The sequence below is a fragment of the Erythrolamprus reginae genome, chromosome 5 (genome assembly GCF_031021105.1).
Source record: "Erythrolamprus reginae isolate rEryReg1 chromosome 5, rEryReg1.hap1, whole genome shotgun sequence".
NCBI classification, from domain to species: Eukaryota; Metazoa; Chordata; class Lepidosauria; order Squamata; family Dipsadidae; genus Erythrolamprus; species Erythrolamprus reginae.
In genome coordinates this window covers 112152710-112171221 of record NC_091954.1, presented here as the reverse complement: position 1 = coordinate 112171221, position 18512 = coordinate 112152710, and the positions used below count along the sequence as shown (strand labels likewise).

The 18512-nt window shown below is 41.1% G+C and overlaps 1 protein-coding gene across 4 annotated transcripts in view; it reads left to right on the top strand.

The window, feature by feature from the left end:
- Positions 1-18512, top strand: part of FAM131A (family with sequence similarity 131 member A) — a 117274-nt gene that overhangs the window by 32343 nt on the left and 66419 nt on the right. Inside the window, exon 1 of one of the 4 annotated variants that reach the window (XM_070754159.1) lies at positions 10656-10733. The exons of the other annotated variants lie outside the window; for them this stretch is intronic. The gene's annotated coding sequence lies outside the window, so the exon portion shown is untranslated. Of the gene's footprint in view, positions 1-10655; positions 10734-18512 lie in introns of those variants that run through there. 4 annotated transcript variants of the gene reach the window in all.

Genomic DNA, 18512 nt, shown 5'->3' with positions numbered 1-18512 from the left:
GGAGTGGCTGTGGGTTTTGCCTCCCAAGGACAATTCCATCTGTCCGTCCATTACCCTGGGGGGGATCTATTGACCCCCTCAGAGAGGGGCCACAACTTGGGCGTCCTCCTTGATCCACAGCTCACATTAGAGAAACACCTTTCAGCTGTGGCGAGGGGGGTGTTTGCCCAGGTTTGCCTAGTGCACCAGTTGCGGCCCTATTTGGACCAGGAGTCACTGCTCACAGTCACTCATGCCCTCATCACCTCGAGGTTTGACTACTGTAATGCTCTCTACATGGAGCTACCTTTGAAGAGTGTTTGGAAACTTCAGATCATGCAGAATGCAGCTGCGAGAGCAATCATGGGTATGCCCATGTCACACCAACACTCTGCAGTCTGCATTGGTTGCCGATCAGTTTCCGGTCACAATTCAAAGTGTTGGTTATGACCTATAAAGCCCTTCATGGCATCGGACCAGAATATCTCTGGGACCGCCTTCTGCCGCACGAATCCCAGCAACCAGTTAGGTCCCACAGAGTTGGCCTTCTCCGGGTCCCATCGACTAAACAATGTCGTTTGGCGGGACCCAGGGGAAGAGCCTTCTCTGTGGTGGCCCTGAATCAACTCCCCCCAGAGAGTAGGATTGCCCCCACCCTCCCTGCATTTCGCAAACTCCTTAAAACTCACCTTTATCATCAGGCATGAGAAAACTGATTCCCCTGGACCGTTTCGCTTTATATATGGTTTGTATGAGACGTATGATTGTTTTTATATCAATGAGTTTTAAATTGTTTCAATTTTGGATTTGTATTGTTCCTGTTGTTGTGAGCCGCCCCGAGTTTTCTGTGCGTACAAATCTAATAATAATAATAATAATAATAATAATAATACTAATAATAATAATACTAATAATAATACTAATACTACTACTAATAATAATGTGTATGTACACATATGGCATCTATACATAGAATTAAAGAGTATATTTTTGATATTCAGTAATAGTAAGTAGATAGAGAAATTGTATGTCTCTGAGGCGAGGAGAGGCCAGGTACCCTAACACCAAACTTAACCCAACTCTTGATGTGGGTGACGTCAAGTTGGCCACCTTTAAGCCAGTCACATGACCTTTAAGCCACCCCCATCACATGATCATTAAGTCACTCCCACCTGGTCACATGGCTGGCAAGCCACACCCACAAAATAAGCCACGCTCACAGTTTGATAGTATAAAATTTAGCAGCCCTTCACTGGACAGTAGGCACAATGATATATGCTTATGCACGCCCCTTACAGACCTCTTAGGAATGGGGTGAGGTCGATAGTAAACAGTCCAAGGTTAAAAATGTTGGGGTTTGGAGTCAGGTAGGCATTGATCACTCTGTTGCTGAAGTCGTATTTTCTGCAGGCAAGTTTACAGTGGTTTACATTCAGTTTGTATCTATTGTGTGCTCGTGTATTGCTGTGGTTGAAGCTGAAGTCGTCATTGACAGGTAGGGCATTGTGATGGATGATTTTAGGAACCACATTTCGATCAGTTTGAAGCTGAGTTGGTTCTAGGTTGTCGAAGCCCAAGATTTCACGTTTGGTGGCACGAGGTATTCTGTTGCATGTGGAGGAGTGGAGGACTCTTCTCGTGAAATATTTCTGGACACTCTCAGTTGTATGAATGTCTGAAATTTATTATTTATTTATTGTGTAGGATGCCGTAGTATGTTTCTGAATGTTTGACTTTTAAATGTCTAGCATTTAAAATAATATTTTAAATTAATTATTTTTTGTTAATTGGATTTAGAAGTGGTTTTTATTGAAATGCTGTAAGTTGCCCCGAGTCCATGGAGAGGGTCGGCATATAAGTCCAATCAATCAATCAATCAATCAATCAATATCTATGTATCTATGTATGTATCTATGTATGTATCTATGTATGTATCTACCCATCTACCCATCTACCCATCTACCCATCTACCCATCATCTACCCATCATCTACCCATCCTATCTATCTATCTATCTATCTATCTATCTATCTATCTATCTATCTATCTATCTATCTATCATTTATTTAATTGCATTTATATGCCACTCCGGAGCTGCTTACAACATACAAAAACAACAGAATACAATAGTTAAATCCAATTAATCAAAACTAGACAAACAATCTAAAATCCCCAGTTATGCTAAAAATCAGTCATGCCCATTCAAACAACAACCGTACAAACATTTGTTGACCAGGGGCTGAGATCTAATTGCCCCCAGCCTGGTGGCATAAATGAGTCTTAAGACTCTTGCGAAAGACGAGGAGGGTGGGGGCAGTGCGAATCTCCAGGGGAGCTGATTCCAGAGGGCCGGGGCCACCACAGAGAAGGCCCTTCCCCTAGGTCCCGCCAAGCGACATTGTCTAGTTGACAGGACTTGGAGAAGGCCGACTTTGTGGGACCTAACCAGTCACTGAAACTCATACGGCAGAAGGCGGTCCCACAAGTAATGCATTGCAGGTTCAAGACAAGTGAGCTGTATTCGAGAATTGGCCCACCGAATGTTTTATATGCTCTGACCGACAAGGTCCCATCCATCTCTGTTAATCTCTACTCCTAATTGAAGATGTGGCATCAATTTGGAGAGGAGGGGGAACTTCTATTTTTAATCTCTTGGGGTTGGCTTTCTCTGAGTGCCACAAGCCCCCAACTGATGGGTTTTTTCCCCCTGCATCTGACTGGTTGCTGACAATCGGGACGAGAGACGGCTGTGCCTTCCAGCGCACTCTGTCCGAACGCGTTAGCTTCGTCGGCTCATCTTCTCTAAGATGTCCTCTTGTCTCTGTGAACGTTGACGTTTGCTCGCTTCTTTTATTTTTCCTGCTTCGCTTGTTGGCGAAGACCACAACAATGCGTGCTATCAGTTCCGCACAATTGAACGCTTTTCAATATTGTCCCGCCGTCATACAAATAAACATCTCCGAATGGAAATGTCTGATGTGGATGGAAAATGCTCAAGAGCAATTGCACTGTCAGTTGGGCAGCCCTGGAAGGTTTCTTTCTTTCTTTCTTTCTTTCTTTCTTTCTTTCTTTCTTTCTTTTTGTCTTTCCTTCCTTCCTTCCTTCCTTCCTTCTTCCTTCCTTCCTTCCTCTTCCTTCCTTCCTTCCTCTTTCTTTCTTTCTTTCTTTCTTTCTGTCTTTCCTTCCTTCCTTCCTTCCTTCCTTCCTCTTTCTTTTTTCTTTCTGTCTTTCCTTCCTTCCTTCCTCTTTCTTTCTTTCTTTTTTCTTTCTTTCTTTTTTCTTTCTCTCTCTCTCTCTCTCTCTTTCTTTTTTATATATTTATTGTCAAACAATTATAGGATGGTAATTTGTATAAATATAACATTACAAAATGTTGCACTTATGTATTGGGCATAGCTACTCGACCCATAACCTGTTGGGGACAGAGAGTTTTGCGCACATGGAAGTTAACCCACCAAGTAGCCACAGTTATACCTAACTGAAGTCTTCTATGAAACACAGCAGCAGGCTTGATTGTAAAAATATATTTTAGTTCTCTTTTATCAAACTGCTTCTCTAAATAAACTATTATACAATACTAGTATATAACTCTTATAATATCCACCACTGCAACCATTAAGCACTAACCACTGTATACTCTAACAAACCACCCACTGTAACAAACCCATTCTGTATGAAACCACTCTGTAACAAAACCACTCTTTATAACAAACCACTCTCTGTAACAAAACCACACCCATGCAAGGGTGTTCCTCCTTATATAGGACGCAGCCAATCAGGTTGCAGCACAATTAGCAAACCCATGATCCAATGCTGATTATGGCTTACATCAGCCTCTCCCATGGTTACAAACCATTTACTTGCATTGTGATACAGTGGTACCTCTACTTACGAACTTAATTTGTTCCGTGATGATGTTCTTAAGTAGAAATGTTTGTAAGAAGAAGCAATTTTTCCCATAGGAATCAATGTAAAAGCAAAGTGATTGGGGAAACCACAGGGAGGCTGGAGGCCCTGTTTCCTCCCAGGAGATTCCTAGAGAGGTCCCATGGAGGCTTCTCCCCACCTTTTCCGGACCTGTTTCCTCCCAAGGGATTCCTAGAGAGGCCCCACAGAAGCTTTCCCTGCCTTTTCCGGCCCTGTTTCCTCCCAGGAGATTCCTAGAGAGGCCTCACGGAGGCTTTTCCCTGCCTTTTCCGGTTACAGTTCCGGAGACTTGGGTTTGTAAGTGGAAAATGGTTCTTGAGAAGAGGCAAAAAAATCTTGAACACCCGGTTCTTATCTAGCAAAGTTCACAAGTAGAGGCATTCTTAGGTAGAGGTGCCACTGTATTACCTTCAGAAATGAACTTATTTCTGACATTATGCACGCCCCCTTACAGACCACATTGAAATGGGGGGGGGGGAGGTCAATTGTAGATAATCTAAGATTAAAGGTTTTGGGGTTAGGAGTAGAAACCAAAGAGTCAGGTAGCTTTACTGCTATATTGTTTTATTATTGTTGTGAGCCGCCCCGAGTCTTCGGAAAGGGGCGGCATACAAGTCCAATAAATTATTATTATTATTATTATTATTATTATTATTATTATTATTATTATTATTATATTATTTACCAACAGGTTTCTGCACATTTTAAGTAAAACTTTTATAGTCCTGCCTGTTACATTTATAGAAACATAGAAACATAGAAGACTGACGGCAGAAAAAGACCTCATGGTCCATCTAGTCTGCCCTTATACTATTTCCTGTATTTTATCTTACAATGGATCTATGTTTATCCCAGGCATGTTTAAATTCAGTGACTGTGGATTTACCAACCACGTCTGCTGGAAGTTTGTTCCAAGGATCTACTACTCTTTCAGTAAAATAATATTTTCTCATGTTGCCTTTGATCTTTCCCCCAAATAACTTCAGATTGTGCCCCCTTGTTCTTGTGTTCACTTTCCTATGAAAAACACTTCCCTCCTGAACCTTATTTAACCCTTTAACATATTTGAATATTTTGATCATGTCCCCCCTTTTCCTTCTGTCCTCCAGACTATCCCTGCCTGTATTCACACAATATGCTTAATGAGAGTGGGTCAACACGGAGTAGTAGCTTCATTGGTATAATTGGCTAAGGAAGCTTTGCTGTCGTGGTTACCGTTATCCGGTACATTGTGTTGAAAAATCCCAGAAAAAGGAGCAATTCAGTAATCTGGTTAGGCGTGCTGCGTAAGATTACACTCTGCGGATTACGTCTAGTGTTGAAGGCGCAAATGGCTTCCTATTTATGCATTCAATAATCTCCCTTGATCATCTCAGTTTCTTTCTTTCTTTTGGTTCTGTTGGGAAGAATTTTTTTTAACTGTACTTCTTTGGAGGGGGGAAGAGAGAGAGAGAGAGAGAGAGAAATGGAATTATTTTCTCCTCTAAAATAGCAACACAGCCTCGAGGCAATTCAGGGAAGTTATTCCTTCTCCATCAAAGGCCCAGCTATGATCGATAAGAAGTAAACAGAAAAACCCTCATTAAGTGTCAAAGGGGATGTTTTTGCCGAATTTAAACCAACTCTGGACTGATTGTTCCAGAATGGGCAATACTATCATTTTGTTGTACCCTATGGTTCTTAAACTTATCTTTTCCTATATATACATTGAGAGCATATGCACCAAGACAAATTCATTGAGTGTCCAATCATACTTGGCCAATAAAGAATTCTATTCTGTTCTGTTCTTATACTATTCTACTCTTCTCTACTCTCTACTTCTATTCTTATTCTACTCTACTCTATTATTCAATTCTTATTATACTCTATTCTACTATACTCTATTTTATTCTTCTATTCTTATTCTACTCTACTCTATTCTTCAATTCTTATTATACTCTACTCTATTCTACTCTATTCTATTCTTCTATTCTTATTCTACTCTACTCTATTCTTCAATTCTTATTATACTCTACTCTACTCTATTCTATTCTTCTATTTTTATTCTACTCTAATGTACTCTATTCTTCAATGCTTATTATACTCTATTCTACTCTATTTTATTCTTCTATTCTTATTCTACTCTACTCTTCTCTATTCTTCAATTCTTATACTCTACTCTGTTCTACTATACTCTATTTTATTCTTCTCTTCTTATTCATCCATTATCCTGGGGTGTGTGAGGAATTATCACAACTTGGACATCCTCCTTGATCCACACCTAACATTAGAGCACCATCTTTCAGCTGTGGCGAGGAGGTCGTTTGCCCAGGTTCGCCTGGTGCATCAGTTGTGGCCCTATTTGGACTGGGAGTCACTGCTCACAGTCACTCATGCCCTCATCACCTTGAGGTTCGACTACTGTAACGCTCTCTACATGGGGCTACCTTTGAAGAGTGATCGGAAACTTCAGATCATGCAGAATGCGGCTGCCAGAGCAATCATGGGCTTCCCCAGATATGCCCATCTTTTTAATATTGGATTTGTACATTATGCATTATGTTGTGAGCTGTCCCGAGTCTTCGGAGAGGGGCGGCATACAAATCTAATTAATTATTACCGGTAATTATAAATTATTAATTATTATTATTAAATTATTATTATTCCACTACACTCCACTCTATCAACTCTACTCTATTCTTCTATTCTTATTCTACTCTACTCTACTCTTATTCTACTTGGAATAGGGGTGCGGATGGGCCTGTGTTTTTTATTTGTTTGTGTATTTTTGATTTTTGGATTTCATTAATTGTGTGCCATCAAGTTTGTGTCAGCTCTCACTACGTAGATAGATTTTCTCCAGGGTAATTTGTTTTTAATCTGTTTTTTTCAATCCTTCCAACGGTGCCCCCTATTGCTGCTGAGTCTTTCCCTCATTTTACTGGTCATTCTCTTCTCTTTTATTCCCTCTTTCTGGGCATTATGTTTTGTATTAAAATAAGCCACTTATGGTACCTCTACCTACAAATGCTTCTACTTACGAACTTTTCTAGATAAGAATCGGATGTTCAAGATTTTTTTGCCTCTTCTCAGGAACCATTTTCACCTAACAAACCCGAGCCTCCGAAATTGTAACCGGAAAAGGCGGGGAGAAGCTCAGTGGGGCCTCTCTAGGAATCTCCTGGGAGGAGACAGGGACGGTAAAAGCGCGGAGAAGCCTCCGTGGGGCCTCTCTAGGAATCTCCTGGAAGGAAACAGAGCCAGAAAAGGTGGGGAGAAGTCTCCATGGGACATCTCTAGGAATCTCCTGGGAGGAAACAGGGCCAGAAAAGGCGGGGAGAAGCTTCTGTGGGGCCTCTCTAGGAATCTCCTGGGAGGAAACAGAGCCTCCACCCTCCTGTGTTTCCCCAATCGCAGGCATTATTTGCTTTTACATTGATTCCTATGGGAAAAATAGCTTCTTCTTACAAACTTTTCTACTTAAGAGCCTGGTCACGGAACGAATTAAGTTTGTAAGTAGAGGTACCACTCTATACCGCTTCCCCAATTATTAAGAAGAATGGAGGAGAAAGCTTGCCCTCCACAACTCTAATTCTCCTAAAATTAGAATATGAAATTCTATTTTAGCCACAGCATCATCAGGAACTATGGCAAATTACCGTTCTTACTCATTTAATATTTTGTTTGGAAAATTAGCCATTTCCCCTTCTCTTCTCAATTTAATGCAGCAGATACCAAGATGATTTGGCGAACAGTATTATTATGCATTATATACACAAGTCGTGGTACCAAAAGCCCAAAAATGTTTGAGTGGAATAAAGAGTGCTTAAAGAAAATCGTTTTTCCTATCATTTTTCTTTCTTTCTCTGGTTTTTTTTTTTAAAGGAAATCTTTTAACCTTTTGGTTAAACGTTTTTGTTCTGGTTTTGACCTTTCTGGAAATATTACAAAAGATTTTAAGTTTCCCGCAAAGGACAAAAAAATGGCATCATTGAATCTTTGTAGCATCCATTATTGACTAAGGGAATGACAGAGTTAGAAGGACCTTACAGTTAGTCGGGGGATTCAAATTTTTTAACAAGCGGTTCTGTGGGTGTGGCTTAATTGGGAGTATGCCTTGGAGGACATGTGACTGGGTGGGTGTGTCTAGCTGGTCATGTGATCAGGTGGGGATGGCTAGCTGGTCATGTGACTGGGTGGGTGTGGCTACATGCATCGGGATTACTCAGAGGGCTGGAAAAAAGTGAATTATGACTGGTCTTTGCACTTGATAGCAGTGTTCCAATATCTCAGGGGTTGCCACAAATAAGGAGTCAACCTATTCTCCAAAGCGCCTGGGGGTAGAACAAGAAGCAATGGGTGGAAACTAAACAAGGAGAGAAGCAACTTAGAACTAAGGAGAAATTTCCTGACAGTTAGAACAATTGATCAGTGGAACAGCTTGCCTCCAGAAGTTGTGAATGCCCCAACACTGGAAGTTTTTAAGAAGATGTTGGATAACCATCTGTCTGAAGTAGTGTAGGGTTTCCTGTCTAAGCAGAGGGTTGGACTGGAAGACCTCCAAGATCCCGTCCAACTCTGCTGTTATTATTGCTATTATTATTATTATTATTATTATTATTATTATTATTATTATTATTATTATTATCTGGATAATTAGAACGGCAGAAAAAACACAATTGCTACCACTGCTTCCACTGAGGATCCATAAAGAGACCCATGAAAATATCTACATACCCCTTACATCTTAGACATAAACCGTTTCAACTCCTACCCTCAAAATGACACTATAGGGCACTGCACACCAAGACAACTAGACACAAGGGTAGTCCCCACCCCCTATGCCATCACTCTGCTCAGCAACTAATTCCCATAACACTGTCAAATTATCTGGAAAGCTGGTATTATCATCATTATTCTCATCTTCCCTTATATCTCCTTATATATCTCCTTATATTCTTATGACTATAACTCTGGTGCTGGTATCGTATGACTTATATTGTTTAATTAGTATCCTAGTATGATTTATGTCAATTGCTTATTTAGTAGCCACGGCTACCACTAAGTGATGTATCTCATGTTTTATGATGGCTGTATTTTTGCACTGACTATGATCATGATCTATCTCTATTGTTGAACGTACACTGAGAGCTTATGCACCGGAGACAAATTCCTTGTGTATCTAATCCCACTTGGCCAATAAAGAATTCTTATTCTAACTCTTAATTCTAAACGTAGAATCTTACTTTTCTCACCATTAGATTTCATTTTTTTTCCAAATCACATTTCAGATTGAATTTGAATTTCAAATGTATGTAGGACGACATCTGGAATCTATCCCATGTATTTGAAATAATGTAATTGATATAATTTGGAACAGGCAGCTCCCAGACTGGCTTTACATAGTATATTTGAAAACAACCTCTCAAGCTGTTTTATTTTATTCTATTCCAATTTTCTATTCTATTCTGGACTTCTTTTCTTCCCTTTCCTTCCCTTCCCTTCCCCTCTTCTCTTCTCCCCTCTCCTCCCCTGTCTTCTTTTTCTTTTCTCTTCTCTTCTCTTCTTTCCTATCCCCTTCCCTTCCTTCATTTATTTCTGCTTGCCAAAAGTCACATTGACACGGCTGGGTTGGGCTGGCTCACGTGTCTTCAGGGATGGGCCTACCAGGCTGACCTTCATCCGAGTCACTCATCCGGAATTGCAGTACAATCGTTCCTGGTTTGACTCTGGATCGGTAGCAAAGAGGCACAGAAATATACCCTTCCTTCTTATGAAAACTTCGTTATGCCTTGACAGCGGAAGAGAAAATAGCTGTGCTATTTTCTGCAGAAAGCTTCTGGCAGCTCCTGGGTACAAACGGGAGAAGTAACACTCTAGAAAATTAATGGCTCATCTGTTTGGGAACGCAACGTCCCTTCCCAACACGGAAGGCAGAGTCCCTGTTGCCGGATGCATTCTCCCGTCTCAGAGGGAAAAGGCTGGCTCAGTTCAGATCTCCCCTCTTCTCTCCTTCTTCCCAGGCTTCTTTCTTTCTTTCTTTCTTTCTTTCTTTCTTCCTTCCTTTCTTCCTTCCTTCCTTCCTTCCTCCTTCCTCTTTTCTTCTTTCTTTCTTTCTTTCTTTCTTTCTTTCTTTCTCCCCATCCTTTCCTCCCCATCCTTCTCTCAACACAGAGATAATTTAATTCAAAGATCACCAACCAAGGCAACTTTAAGACTTGTGGACTTCAACTCCCAGAATTTTGATGATGATGATAATAATAATAATAACAATAATAATAATAATAATAATAATAATAATAATAATAATAATAATAATTTTTTAAAAAAACAGAGTTGGAAGGGACCTTGGAAGTCTTCTAGTTCAACCCCCTGCTTAGGCAGAAAACCCTACACTGCTTCAGACAAATGTTGGTCCAAAATCTTCTTAAAAACTTCCAGTGTTGGAGCATTCACAACTTCTGGTGGCAAGTTGTTCCACTAATTAATTGTTCTCACTGTCAGGAAATGTCTCCTTAGTTCTAAGTTGCTTCTCTCCTTGATTAGTTTCCACCCATTGCTTCTTGTCCTACCCTCAGGTGCTTTGGAGAATAGCTTGACTCCTTCTTCTTTGTGGCAACCTCTGAGATATTGGAACTGCTATCATGTCTCCCCTGGTCCTTCTTTTCATTAAACTAGACATACCCAGTTCCTGCAACTGTTCTTCAGATGTTTTAGCCTCCAGTCCCCTAATCATCTTTGTCGCTCTTCTCTGCATTTTTTCTAGAGTCTCAACATCCTTTTTGCATCTTGGCGACCAAAACTGAATGCAGGATTCCAAGTGTGGCCTTACTAAGACCTTATAAAGTGGTATGAACACTTCACGTGATCTTGATTCTATCCCTCTGTTAATGCAGCCTAGAACTATGTTGGCTTTTTTGGCAGCTGCTCCACACGGCTGGCTCATATTTAAGTAGTTGTCCACTAGGACTCCAAGATCCCTCTCGCAGTTATTACTGTTGAGCAAGGTGCCACATGTTTGAAGTCGAAGTCCAGGAGTCTTAAAGTTGCCAAGGTTGGAGACCCCTCGTTTGGTTCACCCTTCTCCAGCCTAGTTGGGATTATCCCTCACAATTCCTTCCATCATTTGGAGGGCACCAGATTAAGTCTCAAGGCAAGGGTCTCCAATAATATCAACTATAAGACTTGTGGGCTTCAACTTCCAGGTTGACGTTTAGGGGGTTTAGGACATGGGGGTCAGACTAGATGGCCACTGAGGTCCCTTCCCTCTCTATCATTCTGTAAGTCTCCTGAATGAGAAGGGGGTCAGACTAGATGGCCACTGCGGTCCCTTCCATCTCTATCATTCTGTAAGTCTCCTGAATGAGAAGGGGGTCAGACTAGATGGCCACCAAGGTCCCTTCCATCTCTATCATTCTGTAAGTCTCCTGAATGAGAAGGGGGTCAGACTAGATGGCCACTGAGGTCCCTTCCCTCTCTATCATTTTGTAAGTCTCCTGAATGAGAAGGGGGTCAGACTTGATGGCCACTGAGGTCCTTTCCCTCTCTATCATTCAATGTGTGTGTTTGTGTATGAAAGAGCAAACTGTCCCATTCTTTCCTTCCCAAAGTAGCGTTTTGTAACAACCGTTCTGATTGGATGGTGGCGAAGTGTCCCATGTGGCCAAAAGGCTGTGGCTGAATTTGGATTTTTGTGGCCAAAGGGCTGGGGCCAAGAGCTAGGGGCCTTTGGGTGAGGGAGTGAAGGCAGCGGCCGATCAGCTGCTGCAGAGGAAAGAGCTTCATCCAAGTGGCGGAGGCAAAAAGTCCCATCCCCACGTTTAGGACAGGGTTCTTCAAACTTTTTTTATTTATTTTATTTATTTATTTTGTCCAATACACAATAATATACAATGAGGCTTATAGAGATATAGTAGAGGAGATATAGGAGATATAGGAGAGACAATAGGACAGGGGACGGAAGGCACTCTAGTGCGCTTATGCAGTTCTCTTACTGACCTCTTAGGAATCTGGAGAGGTCAACCATGGAAAGTCTAAGAGTAAAATGTTGGGTGTTAGGGGATGATACTACGGAGTCCGGTAATGAGTTCCACGCTTCGACAACTCGGTTACTGAAGTCGTATTTTTTACAGTCAAGTTTGGAGCGGTTAATATTGAGCTTGAATCTGTTATGTGCTCTTGTGTTGTTGTGGTTGAAGCTGAAGTCGTCTTCGATAGGCAGGACATTGCAGCATATAATCTTGTGGGCAATACTTAGATCATGTTTAAGGCGTCGTAGTTCTAAGCTTTCAGGACTTGGCACTTTGGTTCCCCCGAATTTCCCGACTGGCCACGCTTGATGGGGAATTCTGGGAATTGAAGTCCACAAGTTGCCAGGTGACAATTGCCACTTTAACATGTGAGGACTTCAATCTCCACAATTCCCCACCGAGACATTAATACAATTGAGAGTGTCCAGAAATATTTCACAAGAAGAGTCCTTCACTCCTCCTCCCGCAACAAAATGCTACCTTACTCCGCCAGACTTAAAATTCTAAAATTAGACAATTTACAATTACGTCGCCTCCGAACTGATCTAACCATAGTCCAAAAAATCATATACCGAAATGTCCTTCCTGTTAATGATTGCTTCACCTTCAACCGCAACAACACACAAGTATGTAACAGATTCAAACTAAATTTAAACCACTCCAAACTAGACTGCAGAAAATACGACTTCAGCAATAGAGGGATCAACGCCTGGAATTCACTACCTGACTCTGTGGTTTCTTCCCCAAACCCCAAAATCTTCAATCTTAGATTGTCTACCGTTGACCTCTCCCCTTTTCTAAGAGGTCTGTAAGGGGCGTGCGTAAGCGCACCGTTGTGCCTACCATCCCTATCCTACTGTCCTATTGTCTTTTTATCATTTCTTTCTATGTTATGTTTATATAAACTACTATCCTATACTTGATTGACAAATAAAATAAAATAAAATAATAAATAAATAAATAAAATATGGCTGGCTGGAAGTTGAAATCCACCCACCTTAAAGTTGCCAAGTTTGGAGATCCCTGTCTTGGGTTGCCAAGAGATTCTCTCGCCTGAATAGAATAGAATAGAATAGAGTAGAGTAGAATAGAATAAAATTGAATAGAATTGAATAGAATTGAATAGAATAGAATTGAATAGAATAGAATTGAATTGAATTGAATTTTATTGGCCAAGTGTGATTGGACACACAAGGAATTTGTCTTGGTGCATATGCTCTCAGCGTACATAAAATAAAATATACATTTGTCAAGAATCATGTGGTACGACACTTAATGATTGTCATAGGGGTCAAATAAGCAATGAAGAAGCAATATTAATAAAAATCTTAGGATATAAGCAACAAGTTACAGTCATACAGTCAACATGGGAGGAAATGGGTGATAGGAATGATGAGAAAAACTAGTAGAATAGAAGTGCAGATTTAGTAGAAAGTCTGACAGTGTTGAGTGAATTATTTGTTTAGTAGAGTGATGGCGTTCGGAAAAAAAACCTGTTCTTGTGTCTAGTTGTCTTGGTGTGCAGTGCTCTGTAGCGACGTTTTGAGGGTAGGAGTTGAAACAGTTTGTGTCCAGAATGTGAGGGGTCAGTAAATATTTTCCCTGCCCTCTTTTTGACTGTTGCAGTATACAGGTCCTCAATGGAAGGCAGGTTGGCAGCAATTGCTTTTTCTGCAGTTGTGATTCTCCTCTGAAGTCTGTGTCGGTCCTGTTGGATTGCAGCACCAAACCAGACAGTTGTAGAGGTGCAGATGACATATTCCTCCAGAACAAATGGATATTGTTTTCTTGCAAATGTTTTATTACCTGACTAGGTAACATGCTTGGGCTGGTTCTGGTCGCTACAAATATCTCTCTCTCTTGGTACCGAGTGGATATTCTCGAATGCCTTTCTTCCACTTCACTGCAGGATTTTTGCTCAATGCAAGATCTCCTCCATAGATTATGGTTTTTTTTGGCACATTACTATGTAGCTTCCTTGGCTTTTATTAATTCATACACTGTTTGAGCTGTCGGGCCGTTTTCAGGAATTCAGGCTTGCGGAAAACTCTCTGCTGAGTTAGCAGCTTATGTGAAATAGACATTCTGTGCTTTGTTTTTTTGTCAGCAATGGAAACTGCAGTTTAATGCTTCCAAATGTAAAATAATGCACTTGGGGAAAAGGAATCCTCAATCTGAGTATTGCATTGGTAGTTCTGTGTTAGCAAAAACTTCAGAAGAGAAGGATTTAGGGGTAGTGATTTCTGACAGTCTCAAAATGGGTGAGCAGTGTGGTTGGGCAGTAGGAAAAGCAAGTAGGATGCTTGGCTGCATAGCTAGAGGTATAACAAGCAGGACGAGGGATATTGTGATCCCCTTATATAGAGCGCTGGTGAGACCACATTTGGAATACTGTGCTCAGTTCTGGAGACCTCACCTACAAAAAGATATTATTGATCAAATTGAACGGGTCCAAAGACAGGCTACAAAAATGTGGAAGGTCTTAAGCATAAAACTTATCAGGAAAGACTTGAAGAACTGAGACTTGGAGAACGGAGGACAGAAGGGAAAGGGGGGACATGATTGAAACATTTTAATATGTTAAATGGTTCAGTAAGGTCCAGGAGGGAAGTGTTTTTAATAGGAAAGTGAACGCCACCACCCTTCTCACCTTCCTCAAGAGTCTTAAGACACACCTGTACTGACAAGTTTGGGAAAATTAACCATCAGCCCCTGCCTATGAATGAATGAATGAATGTATGTTGAATGGAAAGTATGTTTCTACGGAAAGGGGCGGCATGCAAATCTGATAAATAAATAAATAAATAAATAAATAAATAAATAAATAAATAAATAAATAAATAAATAAATAAAAAAAATGTTGGTGGATTGAATATGGCTGTTTTTAGATTAAATTGGGGTTTTAGTCTGTTTGTTTTTAGTTTTATTGGATTTCAGAACAGTATTTTTTCCTCCACATGTTGTAAGCTGCCCTGAGTCCTCGGAGAGGGGCGGGATAAAAACCCAATAAATAAATAAATTTACGGGACTGCCTCCTCCCCCATACTTCACTGTGGCCAGTAAGGGTCCACGGAGTCGGCTTTCTCCAGGTCCCGTCCGCCAAACAATGTCGGTTGGCGGGAACTCGGGGAAGAGCCTTCTCTGTGGTGGCTCCGACCCTATGGAATCAACTGCCCCCCAGAGATTTGCATCATCTCCTCTTCTACTGATTTCCCGGAAAGCTGCTAAAATCTGGCTTTTCCAGCAAGCCTGAATTTAAAGTTGAATGTTAGGATGTATGGTTTTTTTTAAATGATATATGTGATTTTAGTAATGTTTCTTACTGTTTTTATTTGTATTTATAACCCATTGTTAGCTGCTCAGAGTCCGTTTGAGAGTGAGTGGCATATAAATGCCTTTGGAACCGTCTTCTGCTGCATGAATCCCAGCGGCCAATAAGGTCCCACAGAGTTGGCCTTCTCCAGGTCCTGTTGACTAAACAATGTTGTCTGGTGGGCCCCAGGGGAAGAGCCTTCTCTGTGGCGGCCCCGGCACTCTGAAATCAACTCCCCCCAGAGATCAGAACCGCCCCCACCCTCCTTGCCTTTCGTAAGCTATTGAAGACCCACCTATGTCATCAGGCATGAGGAAATTAAGATACCCCTGGGCTTATATTGTTTATGTATGGTATGATTGTGCTGCATGGTTTTAATAATGGGTTTTAGATGTCTTTTAATATATTGGATTTGTCATATTGTTGTTTTTGTTGTGAGCCACTCCGAGTCTCCGGAGAGAGGTGGCATGCAAATCTAATTAATAATAATAATAATAATAATAATAATAATAATAATAATAATAATAATAATAATACCGTAATAATAATTTTATTATTAAAAACTACTGTGGGACTTCCGAATTCAGATTGACCAAATTCTGAAGCATAACACACCAGACGTCCTGATTGTGGAGAAAAAGAAAGTATGGATCATCGACATCGCAATCCCAGGGGACAGCAGAATTGAGGAGAAGCAGCTAGAGAAATTAGTGAAATACGAAGATCTAAAAATCGAGCTGCAACGACTCTGGCATAAGCCCGTGAAAGTGGTCCCAGTGGTACTTGGCACACTGGGCGCAGTTGTAAAGGATCTCAGCGGACATTTGAAAACCATCGGAATTGACAAAATCTCCATCTGTCAATTACAAAAGGCTGCTTTACTGGGATTGGCAAACATAATTCTGCTATATCACGCAGTCTTAGGTGCTTGGGAAGTGCCCGACTGGTGATGAAATACGAAATCCAGCATAGTGATCTCGTTTGCTGTGTTGTATTGACATAATAATAATAATAATAATAATAATAATAATAATAATAATAATAATAATAATAAGAAGAAGAAGAAGAAGAAGAAGATCTAAAAATCGAGCTGCAACGACTCTGGCATAAGCCAGTGAAAGTGGTCCCAATGGTACTTGGCACGCTGGGCGCAGTGCCAAAGGATCTGAGCGGACATTTGAAAACCATCGGAATTGACAAAATCTCCATCTGTCAATTGCAAAAGGCTGCTTTACTGGGATCGGCAAACATAATTCACCGCTACATCACCCAGTCCTAGGTGCTTGGGAAGCGCCCGACTGGTGATGAAATACGAAATCCAGCATAGTGATCTCGTTTGCTGTGTTGTATTGACATACTACTACTACTACTACTACTACTACTACTACTACTACTACTACTACTAATAATAATAATAATAATAATAATGCAACAGACAAACCAACCAACCAACCAACGAACCAAACAATCAACCAACCAACCAACCAATCAATCATTCTATAGTCTTGGTTTTGGGAAGCTTAGAGTTAGCTTTGCCTCGCCATGACCATGCTGCATATTCAACAAACATCAGATTTTCAGAAACTTAATGATTTGGGGACGAGCTGGATGTGTTGAGCCGCTGTCCTTCCCGAGGAGGGTCAGGGCGAAGGTTGGTTTCCTTTAGGTTCCGTGCTTTGTGGGGCATGCTTAATTCTCCCTGTGACCAAATTGGAGCGGCTCTGGTTCGCTCCACTCCCTTCGGGTTGTCTGTGAGCTCAGCTGCGCTCATAATAATTCCGTATTAATAGCTGGAGGTGGCTGGGGGGGGGGGAAGCGTAAGAGAACGAGCAGTGTAACCGCAAAGCAAAAGCTCTCCGCGTTCTTCGAATGAGCAGGTGCAGATCAAAGGTTGCAAATCGCTCTTTGCCATTCTGGAGTCGCAGTGTAGGACAATAAAAACAAAACAGATCCATGCTTCAAGGATTTATTCCATCTCTGATGTCCTTCGTGTCCTCAGAGATTACAGGCGTTTTGTTACCCGTCTATTTAACCACATCAGTGCCAGAGAGTGTGGGGTTTGTTCGTTAGTAATATCAAACCAGTGTCGGGCTCTTATAGGAACGGTCAGGAACGCAGTTCTGGTAGCAAAATTTGGAGCTCCACCCCAGAGCACCCAATTTCCACTGAAAGATGTTGAAACAAAATGCATAAGCCACGCCCACAGGGTGGTAGTAAAATTTTTACTATGCTGCTCAAAAATATAAAGGGAACACTCAAATAACACATCCTAGATCTGAATGAATGAAATATTCTCATTGAATATTTCATTTGCACAGCTATTCCACAGCATGTGAAATTGACTGTCAATCAGTGTTGCTTCCTAAGTGGACAGTTTGATTTCACAGAAGTTTGATTTACTTGGGGTGATATTGTGTTTTTAAAATGTTCCCTTTATATTAATAGTATGTACACACACACACATACATGCACAGCTCTTCTAAAAATTATACACATTCAACGTCATTTAAAGCATATCCAGAGCTCAGAAGGGGGAAAAAAGAAAAAAAAATTCAAAATTTGCCACCGGTTCTGTGTACCGGACCGTATCCTGTCGGAGCCCATCACTGCCGTCCACCCTTACCAAAATGCCTTCTTCTTTTTAAAAATGATTTCTAAGGTTGAAGGTAAACTGCCGAGGGCAAAAACTAAACAAACAAACAACCCAGAACAGAACTCTCTAGCCGTTATGTTGCCAATTACCCACCTGCTCCACAATTCAGCGGGAGACGACCTTGTGGCAGCTATCTTTAGAAACGTTGACGGCCCAGATCCAATTCTTTGAATCTGGGCTATTAAGAAGTAAGGTGGGGGCTTTTTTTACACTCTAGGGGAAGGTTTGGTAGGGAAGGTTTGCCTATTTGCCGATGACTCTAAAGTGTGCAATAGGGTTGATATTCCTGGAGGGGTCTGTAATATGGTAAATGATTTAGCTTTACTAGATAAATGGTCAAAGCAATGGAAACTGCAGTTTAATGTTTCCAAATGTAAAATAATGCACTTGGGGGAAAGGAATCCTCAATCTGAGTATTGCATTGGCAGTTCTGTGTTAGCAAAAACTTCAGAAGAGAAGGATTTAGGGGTAGTGATTTCTGACAGTCTCAAAATGGGTGAGCAGTGTGGTCGTGCAGTAGGAAAAGCAAGTAGGATGCTTGGCTGCATAGCTAGAGGTATAACAAGCAGGACGAGGGATATTGTGATCCCCTTATATAGAGCGCTGGTGAGACCACATTTGGAATCCTGTGT